This window comes from Anomalospiza imberbis, chromosome 13, assembly GCF_031753505.1.
Source record: "Anomalospiza imberbis isolate Cuckoo-Finch-1a 21T00152 chromosome 13, ASM3175350v1, whole genome shotgun sequence".
Taxonomy (NCBI): domain Eukaryota; kingdom Metazoa; phylum Chordata; class Aves; order Passeriformes; family Viduidae; genus Anomalospiza; species Anomalospiza imberbis.
In genome coordinates, this window is record NC_089693.1 from 3,761,013 (window position 1) to 3,779,846 (window position 18,834).

Consider the following 18,834-nt stretch of genomic DNA (forward strand, 5'->3'; position numbering starts at 1 on the left):
GCAAATGCCCGAGTGTTGATGGAGGGGCTGGAGAAAGACCCATAATGCTGCTGCTGCTCTAATCCTGCCCTTGAAAGCAAGAACGTTGATGGAATCTTGGTTGTATTCTTTAGGTCTTGCATTCCTCAGTAAATAACAGGATTTGACTGTAAAATGCCATTTGGGGTTTGAGTAAGGAAATACATGAGAGGCCCAAATGTAGTTGGGATCCTCTGGGTCTGTGCCTTCTGAGCAGGGAGAGTGGGCTGTGGAGTCAGTTTGTGAGGCTGTACTTCAGCTCTTTGCTAAAGTGCTTGAGATTTATCTTGTCTTTCCTCTGGAAAAGAAACATCCCCCTGTCCTTAGTCTTTTCATACAGAATTAAAAGAGGTAAATCTGGGATTTTTATCTGCTGAGGTGGAGGCTCTGTGTTCTGCAATGTAATGCTCTCTGTAAGAAATGCACTGAGGTTGATCTTTTCTCCCATCTGACAGTAATGAGGGGGGTTGACTTGAGGCAGGAAGCATCTTCCCATCCTTCTCTGATAATCCATGCAGCTTGGAAAAGCTTAATCAATGCGGGCCGGTTTATGCTGTTTACTGTGTGTGGCAGAGAAGAACTGCAGCACTTATCGCCCCTCCTGTTTTTCCTGTCTCTAGAAGCTTAAAACTGTCACTCCTCAGGAATTCCTCATGCTGCAAATCCCTATTTCTCTGGTGTGCTTGTGCTTCCTAAATGACCCTTATCTGTAGTGACAAGGCTTTAGTGACCAGTCGATCTGGATCTGGGTGGCCACTCTGTCTTATCTTGCTACATTGACTTTATTCTGAGAGCAGATTCTGCTGGTCATAAATGGAAATTACTGCAGTTCTTGCTGACTCCCTGGCAGTTTGAATCCTGCTTTAGAAGCTGGATAAGAGTTTCTAGATAAGAACCCTTAAAAAAAGTAGAAAAGTAAAAAAGATTTGGGCTTTTGAGACTGTGCCTTTCTGATGGTTGAATGTGGGACTGGTAAACAGCTCTGCTATTAACAGCAATGTAAATTCAAGCATATCCAGTGTCCTGTGGTGGCTGTGCTGACTTAAATTGTATTAGTCAGTGCAGAGTGCACAGTCAACTGCTGCTGGTGTCATTCAGGCACCTGCCTCTGGTAGTTTTGTTCATCACTTCTTTTAATCACACAAAATTCCAAAGGCAATGCAATTTTTCCCCCTCAGTTGATTGATTTAATAGAACAGGTATAACCAGTGTGGAAAATGTCCATCCTGTAAGGTCAGGCACTGAGGCCATGGTGTCCTGCAGCTGGGTTGGGTGGTTGTCCCCATCCCTCACAATGAAAGAGACCCACTGTTAACTGGTTTTGGAAATCCAGCAGCAAAGAGCTCAGTCTGCTCTCTGGCCTACACCAGAATCCTCTGGAGAGGCAGAGGGAAAATGGAGAACACACCACTGTGGTGTTGGTGGTGTTTTTTTGTTGGAGAATGTCTCTGTTTGAAGGCTCTGGTTGCACAGACTCAAAAGGGAGAGCGAGGCTTTGTCGGCAGCCCTTTGTCCCTGTGGATCTTTGGAGTTTTGTACAATTAGTCCCCTATCAGTGTCAAACATGTTTGAAATCTCTCCAAGGCTTATAGCTTACGTTGAAGTCACGTCAGTATTTTTCCATGTTAGAAGGATCCCTCTGATTCAAACGAGATGCATGTGTGAGGACAAAAGCTGCCTGTGCCTGCCAGGCTGTTAGGTCAAGCAGATAGCTGGGAACTCTGGCTTTCCATGCCCATTGGTTTAATTTTTAACCCACTGGGGTCCAGACCCATTGTCTTCCCTTCCCAGCACAGTGTGGACATCCAGCATGTATTTAGAGGATAGATACTTCCCTTGCTTCCTGGATGACCTTAAAAGGCATCTCAAGGACTTTTGGTTTTGAAAGACACGTAGCTTTGTATGAGCAGTTCACCATGCAAGTTAAAACCCCTGTATTGTGGTCTTCAGGAGAGTCCAGCATGTGCAGTTATTCCATAAATGCCTTTGCAGGCCATACGTGGTAGCTCAGGACCCTCCTTAACACATGTTGCTGTATTGTCCTACCAGAATAAAGTCTCCCAGAGCATCCCAGCAAGCAGCTGCAGACAGGAAACCTCCATCTCACTGAGGAGAGTGTTACTGGCTCTTGCAGGGACCTCAGTGATACCATTTTTCTCTATCTTAATGAAGCATTACAGTTAGTTTACATAGTGATAAATATAATAATTATTGTAGAGATGGCTGTGTGCCCGAAATGCCTAGAAAGCTGAACATGAAATCTTTTTAATGGCATCATAATGGTCTTTGTAAGTGTTACAGATTTCCTAGTGTTACATATAATAAATAATGCACATTATTTTCTGGTGAACTTGTACAGCTCGACAGTGTGTGCACACAGAAGAGACTTCATCTTGAGAAGTTTCATTATTTCTGTGGCAACCTTCTCTGGGTAGACAGTGTTCTGCAGTGGAAATGCACAAGTTAGGGAAACTAATTTCATTAGGCCAAAGTGTGTTTGTGAAACTGGGGGGAGATGAAATGGAAAAATATACCAGGCTTTGGAGAGTAAGCTCTGTGTCTCCCTCTCTTTGGTAATACATTTTTATGCAGTAATTTCTGATTTGTAAATAATGCACTTTAGAAAACACCCAGCCCTACTACAGTATGCGTTCCTTCCCTTCTTCCTCTTAAATCTCTCTAAGGAAACAGTTTGTAGCCAGTGTGAGATGCTTGTTTGTGGATTCTGCTTCACTTGGCAAACTATGACTTTTTTCTCTTTGGGTCCCATTCCTGGCAAGGGTCAACCGTTTAACTACAGAAATCAGTAGGAAGCTGTTGGACCAAGATGCATCAGGCCAGAGAAAAGCTGTTTGTATTTTTTTTCTTTGGTTCTTCCGGCAGATTTGAATAAAAAGTATGTGGAAAAGTGTTATGCCCGTGAATTTTTAATACTGGAGTTTATTCCTTCTTCATATTTAAAATTCTGTGCTAAGAATGTCCGCACCACAATAATCTGTTGAAGATGAACCATGAATTTTCAGAATTAGTGCTGAATCCTGTATGGCCCCACCTTCCCTTATGCCTAAGGACCAGGGTTTCCAGCAGCTCCACGTTTTTAGGATGCGTGAGTAGAGAGTTAACAGTCAAACTATTAATGCAGAATAGAACAAAATACTGCATCCATGGCAACTACAAATGAGACACTACTAAAATCTGTGATTTTTAAAAAATGCCATATTTGTGGTGTTCAGTGAAAAGCAAAATGGGAACAACTAATAAGATGAGAAAATATTTCTATCTCTGGTGACTTTCAGAGCCATGGTTTATTACTTTGACCAATCTTGGTAATTTCAATTATTGCTTCTAGAGAGCACTATCAAAAGCATCTGGCATGGTGATGTTGTGCAGATACTTGATGAACTCAGTATTCGAGACCTATTTTTCCTGTGATTTTGATGCTTTGGCGGGAAATAGAATGAAAAAGAGGTGAGATGAAAAGGGTGGTAGTGAATAAAATATATAGCCTTTTCCTTTAGGAATACAGTGGTCTACTCTCAGTGAAAGTTTTTTGAAGTCTTCATTCCAGTGAGTTCAAACAGAAATAAGAAGGGTCTCTTAAAATTCTGATTTCATTATGAATCTTGTCCATCAGGGCCTTTCCTGCATATCCAAGTGCTTCATTTGCCATGTGGTTGTCATATTTCAGTACTGCCTTTGAATAGGGGCTTCAGAGTATGTCCCCAATTGCACCTGTAGCTAAGGAATGGGGCTCACCTGACATGTGTTCTAGGGCACAGCTTTTTCTTTTTGTAGGCCCAGTGCAACCTTCTAAGTATGAAGAATTTTGACATATCCAGAGATCTCCACAGACTTACACTCATGTTCTTGGATATCCCATGCTCTGTGTAGGGGGCGTTTGTTCGGAGGGGATAATGTATGCAGGGCTTTTTTCATATTCAGAAAGAAATAGACATATAGTATGCACACAAATAATTTTATACTGTGTGCAAGGTAATTAATCTAGTGAATCTTTTATATTTTAATTACCCTCTCTCACCCTACAGACTACCAATTTAGAGGGCTGAGCAGTTCCAGGCTAGTAGTCATCAGTCTTGTCTGATGTTGTTCTGTTTGAATTATTGCTTATGCCTCATTTCTGTCCTTACCAGAGACTTCTCACAGGGCAGCTCACAATGCCCAGATGCTGTTCATTTGCAGTGGTCAATATGTTGAAATCGTGTGGTGGATGTGGAGGTCTCTTGTCTTTTCTAAGGTGACTCGAAGTGCTGGTTGTGGATTCAATCACTTTACACTGAGTACTGCTCCAGACTGTGAGCTCTTTCCTTCTCGATGCCACTGGAAATAAATGGGTTTGCTTTGCCCTTTTGGACAGCAAGCTGATGTGCTGGAAGATGTTGCCAATACCTGTTTTTAACTAATGGTTTAAAAAGCTCATTAAATCTGCTTGCTTGGTGGAATTGCCAGGGAGCTCCTTCATACCATGTTAAGTGTTGCCTTGTTTCCCTCCTTGAGTCCTGGGCGGCTGCTGGTTGGAACAGGGAGCCTGGCAGGAGGGTTTGGTGCCTCAGGCTGCTGCATGGCTAAAAGATGTGCTTTGAGAAGGAGACATGAAGTCTCCCTGGCTGTGGAAAGCCAATTACTGTGGGGCTGTACAGTGTTAGAGCTAGCCTTGGCTCTGTGGTGAGTGTTGAGGGCAAATGTGCAGCTGTGAGATGCTTCCTCAGAGCTCGTGTTGACCCAAGGAACAGGAACAGAGGCAGCCACAGCCCCTAAATCTGCCCTGCTGAAATGAAGGAGCAATATACTCAGTGATTGGCAGTGCTGGGAGAGGAAACAGGGAGGGAGATGTGCTTTGGTGCAGCAGCATGCAGAAAGCCAGAGGGGTCTGCCGGCTTAAGCTCGGGGCTGGAGGTTACCTTGTCCAGGGCTCACATTCGGGACAGACAATCTACTTCCTCTGACCTTGAGTCAATCACTTAATCTGTGTAATCTTACTTTGTGGTTTGTATTCCTGTTTAAGGTAGGAGTGATAGTGTTAGTGGCTGCTGTCTGTCTCAGGTGTGCTGGGATTAGTGGGTTAAATTTAGTTAAGACATGTCAGACAGAAGTAGGACATAAGTGTAGCAAAACTGCTGGAATACCATCTAGGTGTTACTGGAATACCATCTAGGAGTAATCTTCTTCTAACACTTCTCAAGCACAAGTCGCCTTGGACAGGGCATTTCAGGAGTTTGAACTGTGGAAGGCAGAACAATACTCTGATATTGGAAGCTTCTAAATCATACTGAGGTGGGATTATTATTGTCATGTTGTCTCTTATAACCACTAAACCATTTTGTTCACATAAAAAATCAGTTACATACAGCAAATGAAGCTGTCACTTTAAGTCTTTGGGCAGCATGTTAAAATGATGATTGTATTGTGGGGGTCAAGTAGGTGTGTTGGTGAAAAGGATGACAGGTTGCAGCTGAGCTGGAGGAAATTCAAGTTGTCTCAGCTTGTTCTCACTGAGATGGACTGCACGCCCAGCTTGGATTACCTCTGCAGCTCCTGCTGTCTGGCTCAGATATTGTTTCCCTCCAAAGGCTGTGGAAGTGAGGGTTAACTACCAATGGAAATTTCGGCTGCCTGAATCGGCTACTTCTGACTTGGCTAAGCAAGATAATGAGTTACTGCTCCCTGATGTAATAATTTATTAGCTTATGGGGTTTTTAAAGGCTTTTAAATAAGTCCTGCTTAGGAAGTAGTATGGAATGAATTGCCAACTCTATTTATTTATTTATTCTTTTATTCCCCCCTCACCCCCCCTTGGAGAAACCCTAAACCTGCCTTGAGTCTGTAAGAGGGGTTTTTGGGGGGTTGGGTGGGAGGAGGTGCAGAAGGGGAGGGCATTGGATGTTTTGCTTCTCCCTTGGCTGGAATGCCTGAGATTGAGTAACCAGGGTATCGTCTGGCATATCTGAGGCCAGGGCTAAAGCTTACAAAAGAGCTTAAGTCATTTCAGTAAATGAATTTAGCTGTTGTCCATCTACATCCTGTGCTTGTTGAGACTTTGCTGATTCCCAGCTGTTTTCTATTGCTCCTGTGCCAGCAGTTGCTCCACCTCCTCTCAAGAGCTGGTGGAATAATTGGAGTGCTAACTTCCTCCAGGCAAAGTCTGTCAAGTTTGCCTAAACCTCCCAAGTGATGGGAAGAGCGGAGCTGGCTCAGGCTTCTTCAGGACTGGGAGTGCTCCTGCAGCTCCTCCTTCATCTGTGCACTCGGGCTGGCAGTGGCTTCTGCCTTTGCCTTTAACTGCATTTGGAGAAGTGATTTTGATATCCTTGGGAGCATTCATCTTTTGTGTATGCCGAGTTGCACCGGTTCTAGTGCTGCGGCAGCTTGTTGGAGTAGAGGAGGAGGGAAGCTGTAGGAATGCTTTCTACAAATTGCTCAGATTTCCTGGAGGCAGTAAGGGACAAGAATGCCGTGGTAATGTTTAAATCTATGGGAGACAGGGCCTTTGCATGTACTCGTAGGAAGACTGTCGATAGTAAAAGAGTAGGAGATTAAACATGTGTTTTTCCTAGAGGGTGAGAATTTCCAGAAAAGAGGAAAGATAGTTGGGGTTTCTGATCTCCTTTTTTATGCTGCCTGTACCACCCAGGTTAAAGTTATCTGTCCCGTCATATCTGTAGAGGAGGATGACTGGAGCATTGTAGGCATCAGTCCATAATCCCAGCCATGATTTCTGTATTCAACTCAGTCCTGTAGGATTGGCGTGACAGAGAATGCATTCAGGCTTCTTTTTCAAAGAACACGGAAAAAGGTGATCTACTTTTGCCACAAATGATTTGTCATGGGCTAAAAAGCCAATTTTTCCTTTTCAGTCATTTTGTCCTTCTGATTCAGTAAAAATCTTCTGGTGGAGTCTTTCTGACGACAAAATGTTTTTATTAACTTAGAGGTAGTCAAAGTACATGACAAAATCCCTAGAAAGTTCTTTCAGTGCTCTGATTTTTAACAAACACAGCCTTGGGAAACTCTTAAGCATTTAGAGGATTGTTATGATTCACTTTGAAACACAGGGAAATGAGAGGCAGGGCTGAAACCTGGTCTGCAGCTCTGAATGTTTGGAGGTCTTAAGCTCTTTGTGACTTTTTTGCCTGGAGTGAAGTCTCTAAGTCTGCATTCAGTTAGTGTTGGCTGGGTGATAGGGGAACATGGAATAGACTTGTCCTAATTGTAACCTGGGAGCCTGGAAATCATTTTAAATTGAGAAAGTGATCCAAATTTGTGCTCTTGTTAGTGAAAACAGCCATCCATGGAGCATCTCTCTATCCATCCCTCTGTATCAGTCATGAAATAATGCAGGTTCTGCTGGGATGAGAGGGGGCATAAAGCTAGAAGTATTAGTCAAAAATCTCTTGGAATGCTGAATATTTTTCTGAGTACCGGAGGAAAACTTGAGAAAAATTTAATTTTTTTATACTTTTCCCCTCTCCAAACAAATCTTCCTCCCTAGTCAGATGTAATTTTAGTAACACAGGTTAAGACTCATGGCACAGATTTCAGTGTAGCTTCTGCCACTCTGTGGACAGAGGAGCTTGTTGTGTGTCTTCACGTTTTCTTCTCTCCCCTCTCTCTTCCCCTACTTGTTCTGGAATACTGGGATTCTTCAGTTTTTTCAGTTGTAGTAGTTGCTCAGTGGGAGTGTGAGAACTTGTGATGTAAAGCTCAGTTCTCACTTTCAAATTTCTTAGTAATTGGTACAGGAAAATAAACCACTGCAGAACTGCACTCACTGGCTAGTCAATACATGTGGTTACAGAACTCCTCAAAATAAAGAAAAAATATATAAATGGCATCACTCTCTTCATTCTGGAAGTCTCATTCTTGGGGCACCTCTCAGCTCTGCAAGTGTTGTTATTAAATTTAAAAAATAATGAAAATACTCTTTGTTAAGCTTTGACTACGTAGGGCAAAACTTTTAACAAAACTTCACCAGACTTACTGCAAAAAGCCCTTTTAAAATGAAGTGACTGAAATAATTTTAAAAGATTAATAAGCTTGATTAGTTTAATGTGAGCTGAACATCTAAAATAGGAGGTGTTTTGCACTGGTTCATGTTCTTGCATATATTTCGCTCTCACTTATGAAGTTTGTTTTCTGAGCAGGGATTAGGAGTGTGGAACAAGTCATGGATACTTAACTTGGCAAATAAATCTGTCCACACCTTATTTTCCTTCTGGGAGATTTGCTGGGAGAGAGGTGGTATGAAAGCAAGAAAGGAAGATGTGGAACCTGTGGGGAAGTCACAGACATTGCCAGATCACCCACCAAAACAGAGACTGAGCTGCTGCTGGCACTTGTTCCCTGCAGTGCCGTGTAAATCCTGAAATCCCAAAGGGGCTGCTGAGGGTGCTAGGGGTTTCAGGTGGAGCTGGATTTCAGACTGGATTTCAGGATGTGTCACTGGCTGGCAGACATTCATGCAAAGCTGGGCTTCTGGGGCTCAGTGATTCAGGTTTTCCAGCTGCAAGCAAAAGGTGTTGCTTTTGCAGGTGAACCCTTCCTCACTGCTACTGTGAGAGCACAAGGAGAGCCTCACAAAGCTGAGATGGTTAATGTTCTGCTGCAGGGAATAATCCAATGGTTTTTATCCAAAGACGCTGTTTCATCAGAGTTTCTCAGCCAGAGATGCTGTGTCTAAAAGCTGTTGGTGTCAGGAAGCGGGAAGAGGATTTGGGATTAAAATTACTTGCTGCCTGCTATGTGCTATAGATAGCTGTGAAATAGTGCAGTTTGTTCAGGGACAGCTTTGCTACCTGGAAATAGAAAATAATCCTGGAGGGAAGCTGTGTCCCGCCATGCAAATTTGGTAAATAAAGGAAGGAGCCTTGTCTGGAATGACAGGTGAAGCCACCCAAGTCTGTGTGCTGTCAGAGGTGTGTGAGCACAGCCCTGTTGTAAAGACAAGTGTTCTCTGTGCTTTTGTGGTTAAAATGAAATTAAAGTTGTGGATTAATTGGGGGGATCAAATAAAATTGCATGCTGGATAAACTATCTTTAAACTTGTTTCTAACGATTTGACAGCTCCAATGTACATAGAATAAAGGGGCTGAGACAAACCCCTCTAAGAATTAAGTACCTGTCTGCCAGTGTGCTGCCAGCAGATCAGCAGTGACATTCTGTGGTTAACTGGGATGCTGAATAATATTTTTCCACCGTTGAAACCTACTCTTTCCTTTTGAATTCATGGATGTTCTTCTTCTGGAAAAAGAGTGTTTGCTTTACCTCGTGTTCCTGATAAAGATGTGGAGTTCAAACCAGAACAGTTTATTGAAATTTATTTATGTAATGAAATATTAATTTATTTCTCCAACAGTCAGTTGGCCAGAACCTAAACTTTGAACTGACACTGGATTGTAAAGCACTTGAAGTCCTGTTGTTATAACAGGGTCACTGTCAACTTTGTTTTAGCTCTAAATTTAAGTCCTGTTTACTTAATTTTAAGAAAAGAAACAAGGCAGTGGAATGGCCAGATATGAATAAGAATGTTTTCTATTTTAATAAAAAGTGGTTGGTTTATCTCCTCATGCCTAGAAGGATCAGCCCCAGCCCAGAGCACTGATCTGGGATGCTTACAACTGAAAGGGGAAACAGCAAAGTGCGATTTTTTTGGGGAGAGGAAAGTTTCACTTCACTGAAAGGCAAGAGGAAAAAGCAGTCATGAAGCAAAGCCACAGAATGCATTTTGAGTCGATGGCAGTTGTGATGATTAATTAAAAATAGGTAAATAATTACACACAAGAGTTTTTAACACTTAAGAATGCATTATTTTATAGCAATGAGTCTTGTGAATTTTCATTGTCCTAGGATAAAGCATCCATTTGAGATAAGGAAAAAAGTAATCTAGAGAATGATTAATCCAATACTTGATAGCATGCAACCCCTTGTTTCTGACAGGATTAAAGCATCACAGCTCCTCCTTGCACAGTGAAGTCTGTACCTTAACAGCTGGTGAAGTGACTTGTTCAAGGTCACAGTCCCTGGCACCGCTTGAAATAGAAGTGTGATGCCAGACTTGCTGTCCTCTGACATAACCACCAGACACTCTCCCCAAGTGCATCCTGGAGCTGTGGCTGCTCCCAACCTGAGAGCACAGGAGAGCTCTGGAGAAGTAGCAAGTGAGGTTTCACCAGCCCTGGGTTTACTTTCTGCACACACAGCATGATCTGAGTGCAAGGAGGCAGCGTGCAGTCAGGTGAAGGCACAGGAATTACAGGGTATCTGCAGAGAACATAGCTGACACTAAAAGAGTCAGTTTGCTTCATGCAGTGCAGCAGGGTTTTCCTTAAAAAAAAAAAAGCTGAAAAAAAGTGGATGTAAACAGTTAAATATTTCTGTTATCATTTTCCTTGACTTTTTGATCTATCAAGCAGGTATTCCTCAAGTTCCTTCAGTTCTTGATGAATTACTTGAACAAACATAGACTTTATCAAGGATTTATTCTGGTGTCTGGTTGTCTGGTAGTCTGTCTACTGGTTTTTCTCATTATGGTGTTGCAAACCCTTTTTTCCCTTCTTTGCTTGCCTGAAACAAAAACCTGCAACTTCAGAAATAATTTGTGCCATTTGAATAGAAGAAATGGAAAAGCATTTATTTGCAATGCATAGATATGTTTTCCACAGACTGCCTAAGTCAGCCTAGTCTTTAGGCATCAAAGATGCTGCTACCAGAATTTGAAAATGTTGCTAGGATTTAAGGTTAAAGAGTAAATTCTTGTTGCTATATGGACAGCTTGTAACAGAGCTCATGAAAAGCTAATGCATGAGATGAATATAAACCTTTTTTCTTTATTTTTTTTACCCCCTCACTGAGTGTACAGAAGATTTGCAGTTCATTTTGGGAAAAGGATGCAGTGAGAGGAACAGAGTAGGAGGGATTCAGCTCTGCTTTCAGAGGTTCACAGAAATGCTGGTACTTCAGGCAGCTCGGTGACCCCGTGGAGTTCTGTAAGGTGCCATGGTTCAGAGGCTGGCATGTGTGGATCCTGCAGCTTCCTGGGTAGCTTTTGCATCTGGAGTTTTCCCCAAGAACTGGAGTTTGCTTTGTGGCTGCAGTAGAAGCAGATCCTTTGTCACATTTATTGAGCTATATAATGATCTCAGTGCTTGCCTTCCAGGCTTGTATTGCTGAGTTACACTAATTTTGATAGGCTGTCCTTTAAATTTCTTCAAATCCCGACACAACAAGTGCCAACATAGTGTATTGTGATACTGATTCATTGCCAGGGTAGACTAAAATGGGTGATTTCTTCAAAAACACAGCCAGCTCTCAGCCTATTTCTGTAGCAGAGCTTCTCCCTCCCTTGGAGCATCTTTGTGGCCTCCCCTGGACTTGTTCCAGCAGCTCCACGTTTTCCTGATGTTTGGGACCCCAGAGCTGGAGGCAGCACAGCAGGTGGGGTCTCACCAGAGCAGAGGATGAAAATCCCCTTGCTCAACCTGCTGGGGATCGGCCCAGGACAGGGTTCTAATATGTACCTACACATTTTGGTCTTCCTAATTTTTTAATGAATCAATGATGTATATATACACATCAATAGCAAACAATTCTGAAAGTTTGCTTGAATGTTTTAAAAAGAAAGGTGTTGATGCAATTACTTAGTGTTTTTCAGGCTTAAAGAGTTGTGCTGCTCTGTTGCCTGCAAAAGGCTGCTGAGACAGTTCACTTGCCTTTGTGCTTTGTTCACTGGTGTCTTGATTCCACCTAAAACTTGGGTGTGTGAGATCCAGTGCTCTGCTTCTAGAGTAGTGAGGTTGGTTTGTTTTATTCCCAGAGCCTGCTAAATGTCTCTGAACGTGTCAGATGCCATCTCAACCCTTTGCCAGAGCAGCAGTTGGAGCAACAGTTGGCGATGCTTGGAAGCATCACCTGATGGCTTTAGTCATCCCAACACTGTGTTTTTGTCAGTGCTGCTGGAGAGGTGGCTGCAGGATTTGGATGGCTCCAAAGCTGTGCAGTACCTGAGCAGTGGTTTTGAGTTTCCCTTATGGCCACAGCAGACTTGTGAAACCCACACAAGAGAAAATATTAATGTTTTGTGCACTCCACTGAAAGCTTTTGCTTGCTGTTGGAATAGCCTGCGTCTCACGTTACCAAAAGAGATGGAAATAGACTGTAAATGTGGTATTTTCTTTTTCCCCCTCAAGTTTAATTCCTTGGTATGTTGGCCAAGGTCGTTGTTCTAATCAGTGGCAGGTTTTTGCCCTTGGCCAAATCAGCCTGTTGAGAGGGGATGGAGTGCATCCCACATGGTGAAGCCTCTTTATTGCTCCCTAGAGGGAAGGAAGCTTCAGATCTACCACCTGGACCCCTGCCCCTCGCTGCTTAGACCTCACTTGGCTGCTGGATCTCTGCTGGCAGCTACGGCTGGCCGGGGAAGCCTTTCATTATTTCCTGGAGTACTTCCTGAAAAGTCTGTAGGGGCTCAGTGAGATAAACCTGCTCGTTTCCTCTAGGGTTTCCTGATGACTGGTGTGCAGTACAACTTTTCCTGTTTCTAAGATGGGGGAAGTTTTTCTTCCCCACCCATCTGACAGGCCAGTCACAGTTACGGGATGTTGGTTTGTCCATCCTTTAGCTGTAACTCTGTTTTCTGGTGTTAGTTTTATTGTTTTTTCCTCATCCAAACAGTTTAGGAACCATTTCAACTTCTGCCATCCAGAGAAGGGTTTTTTTTGTTTGAATTGTTCCCCCCTCAAAGCAGATTTTTCTCTGGGATCCCTCTCAGTGCTAAAAGAGTAGATGGCATTTGTACTCTTCAGCCTTTAACCTCAGCACTTTTCTAATTGTTAAAAATTATACATTTTCTGTTGCATTTGGTAGGTTCTCTGATAATTTATGATCAGAGCTTTCCCCTCATCTGAGTGAAAATAGCCTCATCTTTGGTGGTCTCATTGCTGCACTTTGTGTGTTGGCTGACTAGTTCAAAATAGAAGTTACTGCCTTAATTTAATTTGCAGATTGAATATATTGTGATAATGTATGAGTATGTATAGTATATTCTGTGTATATGTGTGATGTTACATATAAATGAATAACGCATTTGTTCTCTGTGAGTAAATTTTTTCTGGTTCCTTCAGAAAGGAGGTAAAAAAAGAGCAAAGAAAAAAAGTGGATAGATGCATGTTTTTTCTGCTGGGTTTAGTTGCAGTCTGTCTTCGCTTTCTTATTGTCTACTTATCATACAGTCAAGTATTTTAATTGCAACTCCCAACTGATTTATGATATCTATTTTTAACAATAAAAATAATTTCTGCTACTTTAAAATAGGCAAATGTAGTCAGGGAACTAAGAATGCAAATGTAAACTTTGTTTTGGATGGGAGAAGAGCCAGAATTGACTAGAAGTTAACTTGCAGTGGTAGCTCAGGTTGTAATTAGATCTAAGAAACTGGAAGTGCTATTAACTGCAATGTATTTCTGTCTTCTGAATTTCCAGAGCTTTGAAGTGAAGAATAATAAAGTGTGGCATGTGGAAAAAATTTTCAGGACAGTCAGATCTGTTATTTGTGAATAAATCTTAAAAAGAGCATCACAGCTTACAACAATCTAGATAGTAGTTCAAGAATGAACTACCACACCTTGAACTTTAGGAAAAGCAGACCTTTAACTGCATCTTTAACCTAATTGGCTGCAGGAAGTAACCTTAAGTTTTAGCTGTCTTGGACTCGATTTTCAGTTCCTTTTCCATGCCTACCCTTGCATGAGCCTGAGTTAGGAATGCCATCCTTGCAGAGCTGGCAGTGTTCACTGGTGAATAATAAATAAATCCTTTTAATTTAGCTTAGGGATCATTGATGGTACAGAGGCAACCTGAGTTTCACTACATGTGAAACCACACACGCGCAGTGTGTGATGAGCCAGCAGGGCTGGTACTTTGGATATGGGATCAATGTGTTTCCTACCTGTTAGGCAAGTTACTGATTCCCATCTCTTGTACACAGAAGTGCCTTTGAAAGGCTGAGACCTGAGCTTGGAATGGTTTTGGCTTTTGAAAACCTTGAACATGTGGCTGTGCATCTTAGAGCCACTGGCTGCTGTGAACTTGTATTGCTCTGTATTAGTTCCCTTTCCCATGAGCAAGTTCTTTCTGTAGCTGAAATGAACAGGTAGTCTGATAGTTTATATTATCTGGTGATGACACCATTTTCTCTGACTTTCTGTAGTTCAAACAAGTCCTTACTGGTACTATCTTGTGGCAGAAGAGGAGGGGAAGATGAATGCTGTAATGGCAGCTTGTCAGTTAAATTAGTTCTTTTTCCCTAGTAGTATTGTATTCATCTGGGGGGGAACTATAAGTGTTTTTCATAATCTCAGCATGGTGAGGAGCAGCAAAGCCAACAGCTGGGAGCGTCTGCTCAGTGGGGACCTGCTGCTGCCAGAAACTGAGCTGATAATGATGAGCAGCTCATAGTGTAATTAAGGTCATGTTAACTCAAACATCTCCTCCTACCTTAAACACAAAAATCCAGAAAGCCTGTCATGCAGGCGAGCAGTCAGGAGTGGGTCCTCTTGGATAGAGACAGCTCTAAATCCAGGTGTGAGAAACAAAGGGAAGATCAGAGAAATCAAAGTTCATTGTAGAGGAATGATTGATACAAATATCCTACAGTTTCAGGACAATTTCCACATCACATTGCTGTAGATCCTTCCTCAGCATTCCATTCCTGGCACGCACCACTCCAGGCTCTGCTGGAGGATTCCTCAGAGTAGCTGGAAAGGTTTTGTTGCTTCCAAAGCTGGAGGAAGGTGGTGTATTGGCTGTCACTTAGTTTGTGCTTTGGTGGGGACAGTCAGTGAGTTGGCAAGACTTGGAGAGCAGGATGACCAAGACATGGTCCCAGGGGATGGTTTGTCACAGCCTGGCAGTGTCCCGTTGTGTTGCAAGGGCAAATGACGAGTTCCTCTGTGAAAATCCTCCTCTGTAGCCCCTGAGCAGAGGGCTCTGCTGCTTACCCGGCTCTGTATAGGAAGCTAAGCGTAGCTGTACATTTTTTCAGTGGATATTAAAATCCAAGAATCCTTTAGAAGAGTAGCCAAGTGGGGTTGAAATGGATTTGCACCCCATACAGGAATGCTGTGCTTCTGTTGTATTTGCTGTGTGGATTTTAAAGCACTGCAAAGTTAAAACGCTAGGAAAAGTAAGTTTCTAGTGACTTTAAAAAAGCATAAAAAGTATTGAATGTATGTGAGTAAGTTTGAATAACTCTGATTTGAAAATGCATCCTGTCTTGAGAGGCTCAGTTCTGAAGCTTGTGTCCAGCTTGCAGCACTGCAGGGAATGACCAGCTGCTCTGAGGAATGAGGCAGGGCATCAAAGCTTTGTAAGGTGCTTTTCCTCACTCTAATCAGTAATTAAACAAGCACCTGGAAATGTCTTTGTTTCCCTTTTATGAAATGAAGTTGGCCATCTCAGGAGTATTTTGAAATATTGCACAAAGAAAACACTTAAAAGTCCTCAGAAAAAGCTGTGGTTTGTGCTTCATTTGCAGTCTCAATTCCTTAGAAAGGGTAGGGATGATGTTGTTGACTGAAAGTCTTTAATTCTTTGGATAACAGGTTTCTGTGCTTGTGGGGTTTGTATGGTATTTTCTTGCACTTTTGGAAAACATCAACATTTATTTTGCATAAAGACTGAGTGTTTATCAACCTTTAAGGCTTGTAATGCTTCTCTGGAGTTGCCACTTTCGTGTGTACATGGAGCAGATTCTTGCTCCTCGTTACTGGGAATGTGGAAGTGCCTTTTCTGCTCCGGGTGCCTGACCGAGATGTTGCGCTGTCTGTGCAGCAGCTCTCTGGGCAGAGGTGGTGCTTTGCCGTACCAGAGGATTTTTCGGTGCCAGGGATGTGTTTATCCAAGTAATGCGCTCATGTAAATCAGCCCGTGTTTATGATTTTTTTTTATTCCAGGGTGCGGTTGTAGCAGGCTGGCGCTTTCTGTGCTCGGAGTCAGGAAAACAAGCAGCAGCAGCAGGAGGGGTGAAGCAGAGAAGGGCTGAGCAGCCGCGCAGTGCCGGATGAGGGAGGCAGCTCGGTGCCTCCTCCTCCCATCTTTTGGAGGCCCCGTGTCTGTTTTAAGCTGCTCCAGGCACTGCAGCCTCGTCTGAGGGAGCGTGAGGCGCCTGGAAAGGGGAGAGGAGAGGGTGGCCTGGTTCTGCCCTTTGAGTCCGTGTGTGTGGGAAGAGGAACGATACGGAGTTTGGCTTTCCACACGGCTTTTTAAACCCATAGCCTCCCCAGGCTTCAGCTGAGGATGCTTGTTTGCCTTGAGACCAGAGGTTTTATTGTTGCTCGTGTCCCAGAAAGAGGTTTCTCCTGGCTCTGTTTAGAGGCAGTGCTGTTTGAGCTGGCTGTGATTGGGAGGAAGGAGGGAGGCAGTGAGTGTTGTGCCCTCTTGTTTTTCTCTTGTACAGGAAGAAAAAAGCTGAGGAGCCTGTCCTCCTCCTCTGAGTCAGCTGTGGTTACCGTTTGCTGAGTAGGCGTGCGTGTTTGGAAGGGAAAAGTAGCTTCAAATTAAGTCAGCTAAATACTGTACCCAAATAAGTTTGGGGAGGCTCCTCCGCCTTGGACAGACTCTTGCTGGAGCTGACAGCTTAGAGTAAAACTGGTTTATGATAATAATTAAAACTATTGTGTGCATTGGGTAATTCTTGAGCTAAACATGAAAACAGGTTCCATGCCCTGGTGAGGTTTCCATTTTGGTGGCTGTTGTTACCACAGCACACTGAGGTACCAAATCCATATTAGGAGTAAATATCACAGTAGATTAGGTTCTCCCTCCTGTAGGTGCATCCAGATCTGGGTAGAAATCAGGGGTGAACTGTCTGCACACATACTGTGTGCATCACATTGTGTGCAACGTGGACAAAGAGGGTCTGGAAGAGGACTTGCTAAAATTAGAAGATAACTGGAGAGGCAGAAGTGAGCATCTTCCCTCTGGTGGAAGAGCAGATGAAGGGATGTCCAAGGAGTTCCTGTAGGAATTTGACAGCACAAAAAAAAAGTAATATAGAAGTTGATAGGTAATTGTAACCATGCTACAAAGCAGCTCTCTGACAGTATTAGAAAACTACACAGAGAGACAAACCCCTGCTGTTGTGTTTGGCCTCTGTGTCATACACAGCAAAACCATTTGTGGAGAACCTCAATTAAGAAACAAAATAACTGATGAATGTTTGTCTTCAGCAAATGCTTTAAGACTATACTCCACTTCAAATTTGTGAATAGTCCTGTTGATACTGGTTCAGTACTCCAGGGAAGTGAGAACTAACTTAAGTCAGCACCAGTTCTTTCCATATGAGGATAAATGTGTGCTCTGTAAGTTGTCCTGCTTCTCTTTCCAGTATCAACTGTGGAAAGTACTGGGACACTCTTGAATTTCTAACTGAGCCACACAGAGATGCTTTGAGATCAAGTGGTGACACCTGCAGTCCCAATTACAGTGCTGAAATACGGGCTAGAGGTGATGAGGAGTGGACTGACAGGTGAGTGAAAAAAAGGGAAGTACAAGAATATCAGTGTCCACACAGCAATAAAATGGGTGACCTGGTGCTGAGATAAAATGGAGATAAGTGAAGTTCCTGTTCCAGTGGTGACTCAAGGACTGTTCTCTGGGGTTGGGACACAGGGAATAGTTGATACTGGCTTGACTCTTGCGTGTGATCTCTCCAGTGTTTTGCTGGACAGCCTGGCTCCAAGCCATACACCTCCTGATAGTGGTTGCTAGTGTAGAGGAAATGTTAATTCCTTACTTTTGTCTCCAATTGCTTTATCTTTGCTAACAGAAATAGTCTGTTCTTGTTTGGTGACAGAGATGGGAACTCATTTGCTCTGCTTCTTTTTGTGTATCTTATCTTTTTTTCCCTGCTGGTATGAACATCATATGATTTGTACTGTTTTTTTTTTTTTGGACAAACTGATCTGAAATTGGACATAAATGATACTGTGTGTTTTGCTAGCACAGCTGAAGTTCTCAGTATACATCCTGTTTGTCACTTTGTTTTGCTGTTTTGTGAGGACTTTGATCATGGTGAAGTTGCAGGAAAGCAAATAATGATGTTTAAGTGGAAGAGGAATGTCTAAAAGCTGTTTTACTAGTCATAAGCCAGTGTTGAGCCTATGTAAGAGACTTTGAGCTGACACCCCCAGGAAGAAAATAGAAAAATATGTGGGCTTTCTGGCTGGCTGCAAAAGTAATGGCTTTGATGTATATTAAGTACTAAGCTGTCTCCTCTAGAGTTTCTCATTTAAGGTGAACAAGTTATTTCCATCACCTGATGTTGTCTTAGGTCTTGGTAGATTGTTGAGATCTGAGACCAGGTTTCCTCTGGCAAGATACGATCGCTGGCACTTGCAGTTTGTGGCTTCTGGTTTTGTCCCAGAAGCTGTACTTTAACTGTAGAGTGTTGGGGTGTGTCTTGTGGCTCATGGTGTTTGGATACAGGTGACATGGACATTTGTGGACAAAAAGCATATCTGTGTTGCTTGAGGTCATGGAGGATCAAGGTTAGAGAGGGAGCACCTCGTCTGGCTTGCCATATTTGCTATATGAGAAGATCTAATTCACAAACAGGAGAAAGAGCTGTGGTTTATAGGCTACAAAAACAACCCAATGTGCTGTTTATTTGCAAAACTTGATCTGCTTTTGGTACAAAACAGCAGGGTATTGCAGAGCTTTAAAGGATATCATAATCCAAAGTTTGGATTGGGTTTTGGAATTTTTTAATTGTTTGTTTGGGGGTACCTGAAGGGGCTGTTTCCCTTC

The 18,834-nt window shown here is 42.8% G+C and overlaps 1 protein-coding gene and 1 long non-coding RNA gene across 4 annotated transcripts in view; one reads left to right on the forward strand and one right to left on the reverse strand.

Moving 5' to 3' along the window:
* Positions 1-18,834, forward strand: part of IGF1R (insulin like growth factor 1 receptor) — a 172,652-nt gene that overhangs the window by 56,190 nt on the left and 97,628 nt on the right. The gene's annotated exons all lie outside the window — the stretch shown is intronic.
* Positions 8,673-17,927, reverse strand: LOC137481747 (uncharacterized). Its single transcript, XR_011003641.1, has 2 exons — positions 14,506-17,927; positions 8,673-12,055 (listed from the first exon to the last, which is right to left on the reverse strand). It is a non-coding gene; the product is annotated as an uncharacterized lncRNA (long non-coding RNA).